Below are 3,789 nucleotides of genomic sequence, written 5' to 3'. Positions count from 1 at the left end.
GTGCAGGGGCGTTCAGGCCCAGCACTCGAAGTGAGACATGGGTTCTAAGGTCCCTGTCTTCTACCTCAGTAGCTACTGAAAATACCACTAAGACAAGTCAGGGTGTTCTTTGATTTTTGGATGATACTCCAGACAAAACAAGAAAACGGTCAAAGGAGGCCTGTTGGGTGCTTTGGGATCCTTGAACTTCTCCCTTTAGGAGGGACCTAGGTTTGCATTTCCCTTTCCTAATGGGCCTTGTCTACCTTTACCATATCTTCAGCTTTTCTTTCCTCTTCAGCAGACATGGTCTTCTATCTCTCTGAGAATTCTTAGAAAAATTTGAGAAGTTGACTAAAGCATGTGAGTGCTGCTTCTTATGTTCCTCCAGGCAAATTTGCACAATGAACATATCTGATGACATTTTGTCTCTTGGTTTCCTAGGCTCTCCTTTACCCATGTTTGATTATCCTTCCTCTAAGAGGCACAGTTGCCGGCCTTCCCTAGGCCTGGTACTGTCTCTGTGTCTCACCACAATGAGCCAGACAAAGCCTCCTCACTCTGCCAGTAACCTAGAAATTTTTTTAAGGAAACAAAACAAAATTTGTTACCAGCAGAACTGTATTATAAAAAATGTTAAAGGAAGTTCTTTAGAGAAAAGAACTATGACACAAAAAAGAGACTGGTATGTACTCAATGAAATGAGGGTCAAGCCATTAAAATGACATTTACAAAATGATTTCTATTGGCCCCCAAAATAATTGACTGTCTAAAGCCAAAATACTGTCAGTTTACTGGCATGTGATTTCTCACTTTCTCTCTCTCTCTCTTTTTGTCTCTCTCCAGTGAGCACACATGGCCTATAGGAAAAACTAATAATAATTAGTTAATAATGGAGCTAAGGATTCACAAAAATAGTTAAGGATCAGTTGTGGTGGTATAGAAGGTAGGGTGACACTGTGCAATACTTAAGCCATATAGGAGGCCCCTTCAGATCCTAGCTTGATCAGAACATGCCGGGGACACTCACAATTACACCTGTGATCCTGGCTTGTTGGAATCTGGGAGTGGGATCGTGGTATGGCAAGACCAAGTCAAGGGTACCTGTTTCTCTGACAATAAATAAACTTAAAACATAGGTTATTTTTTAAAAGTCAATAAAAGAGGTAGAACCAAAGATGAATGGTGCAGAAAAAAATGGTAGTTCTTTTTGTCTCTCTCCAGTGAGCACACATGGCCTATAGGAAAAACTAATAATAATTAGTTAATAATGGAGCTAAGGATTCACAAAAATAGTTAAGGATCAGTTGTGGTGGTATAGAAGGTAGGGTGACACTGTGCAATACTTAAGCCATATAGGAGGCCCCTTCAGATCCTAGCTTGATCAGAACATGCCGGGGACACTCACAATTACACCTGTGATCCTGGCTTGTTGGAATCTGGGAGTGGGATCGTGGTATGGCAAGACCAAGTCAAGGGTACCTGTTTCTCTGACAATAAATAAACTTAAAACATAGGTTATTTTTTAAAAGTCAATAAAAGAGGTAGAACCAAAGATGAATGGTGCAGAAAAAAATGGTAGTAGATTTTAATCCAACCATATCAATAGTCATAATAAAAATAGTGATCTAAATACAGAGATGACCAGATTTCATTAGAGTTAAAATCTATATGCTGACTAAAAGAAAACCACTTTAAATAGATAAGTTTATCTTTATATAAATATAAGTTAAAAGTTAAAAAAATGGAAAATATACATGAACGCCAATAAAAACAAAGCTGAAATGATTTTTCAAATAATAATAGCTAACTTTTTAAAAAATAATTATTTAATTACATTTATTCATCCATCTATTTTAATTTGACCAGAGAGAGAAAGAGAGAGAGAGCAAGTGGGAAAGCAAGCCACCAGGTCTGGGACTTGCACCGTGGTCAGCCATGTGGGAGTGAGCGTCCAGTGCCTTTAACCACCACGCCACCTGCTGGTCCCCCTCCTTTTTTTTTGAAATGACTTTTTTATTAAAAAGAATTATTTATTTATTTAACCTTATTTGTTACTATCATTTTTTATTTGACCAGAGAGAGAGAGAGAAAGGGAAAGCGAAAAAGCAAGCCACTAGGTCTGGGACTTGAACCATGGCTGGCCATGTGGGAATCCAGCACCATTTACCACCACATCATCTGCCAGCTCCAAAATGACTTTTTTTTTTTAAAGAATTACTTAATTTAATAATTTATTTATTTGAATTTGACTAGAGAAGGACAAAGTGAAAGGGAGAGAGAGGGAAAATGAGAAGCCATCTGGTCTGGACTTAAACAAGGGTTGGCCATGTGGGAGTCCAGCACCTTAACCACCATGCCACCTGCTGGCCCCTAAAATGACTTTTTTTTAATACTTGAAAAGAAATTTTATTATTATTTTATTACATAATCTATTAGTGAATATACCACATGGGATTTTCTTAAATGACAAATGAAGTATGTTTCTGATTCCTCTGAGAACCTCGATGTTATCTGTCTTTTGGAGGGTCCAGTTTCTTACAGCGTCTGTGATGCTGTCTGTGAGGAAACCAATGGTGCTTGGTAGTGAAAAAGATTTTGCTAAGTTGTTCTATCATGGGTCCTTGTTCAAGGTGTTCACTTTTCTCTTCTGGATTTCAGCACTTAATCATGTGTTTCTTCATCATTATGCACAGGATCTGGTCTAGGGATAGGTCTTGTGTGTTCATATGGAATGTCCACAGATGGGTGGTAGCACACTATCATCCTGCCATCAGATGTCAAAGCAAGCTCCACTTTGCAATTATAGTCATTTGGAAGAGAAGAATACGTAGATTTATGACAAACACAATATAAAGCTCCATTTGGGGTTGGAAGGAAATGTTTCAAGGTGGTTGTCTTTGATATTACACATTTTATCGCTGCTACTGCCATGGAGAATCAAGAGACTTCTTAAGTGGCACAAAAAAAGTTGTTCCAAAGAGAAATTGCTTTTAAAATCTGCTTTTAGACAAACTACTTTTCAACCCTTGACAGATCGTCACTGAGAGCCTGCTATCTTGTCTCATTCCTGAAATGACTTTTAATATTAGACAATGTAGATGTCAGAACAGCGTTATTTAATATTAAAAGGTTAATTCACCATGAAGACTTAATACTAAATGCTTGTGCATCAACAGCAGATCTTTAAAATATTTAAAACAAGGGACTAGCAAATGACATAATGGTTACACCGCTGGACTCCCATGTAGTTGACTGTTGTTTGAGTCCTGGACCCAGGACTTAAAACTCACTCTGGGCACGTGTGCATGGTTGCCCAAAATCACAAGAAGAGAATGGAGGAGGAGGGATTGTGGTATGGACATCCCCCCTGAGGGGTAATTTCTCATCACTTTCTGTCTCTCTGTCTCGGTGGCAAGCACACAAGCACTATAGCCAAAAAAGAAAAAAAGCTCTCAAAAATATTTGAAGCAAAAACTGATAGAACCCTAAGTTGACAAATTGGTATGTTACCCTTGTCGAGCTGTGACTACAGAAGTTACCCCCGTTAACTACATTCGAGAGACTGGCTCAGTTTAAGATCTGGTGCTTCCTTTCCTAGTGATTTTTCCACAGGACTTGAGCTAGCTCCTTTCTCATGCAAGCAAATGCTATCTTTTTTTTAAAAAAGAATTATTTTATTAAACTTTATTTTATTTTAATATGACCAGATAGGGGCAGAGAGAGAGAGAGACAGACAGAGAGAGATGGAAAGTGAGAAAGCAAGCCGCCAGGTCCAGGACTTGAACCATGGTAGGCCATGTGGGAGTC

At 38.6% G+C, this 3,789-nt stretch overlaps 1 pseudogene; it reads right to left on the bottom strand.

The window, feature by feature from the left end:
* Positions 1–2,489: 2,489 nt before the first annotated feature.
* On the bottom strand, positions 2,490–2,913 carry LOC106735281 (39S ribosomal protein L42, mitochondrial pseudogene; annotated as a pseudogene).
* Positions 2,914–3,789: the final 876 nt, after the last annotated feature.

The sequence above is a fragment of the Tupaia chinensis genome, unplaced genomic scaffold (assembly GCF_000334495.1).
Source record: "Tupaia chinensis unplaced genomic scaffold, TupChi_1.0 Scaffold000350_1, whole genome shotgun sequence".
NCBI classification, from domain to species: domain Eukaryota; kingdom Metazoa; phylum Chordata; class Mammalia; order Scandentia; family Tupaiidae; genus Tupaia; species Tupaia belangeri.
The sequence above is the reverse complement of the archived record's forward strand: the minus strand, read 5'-3'. Positions and strand labels throughout refer to the sequence as shown.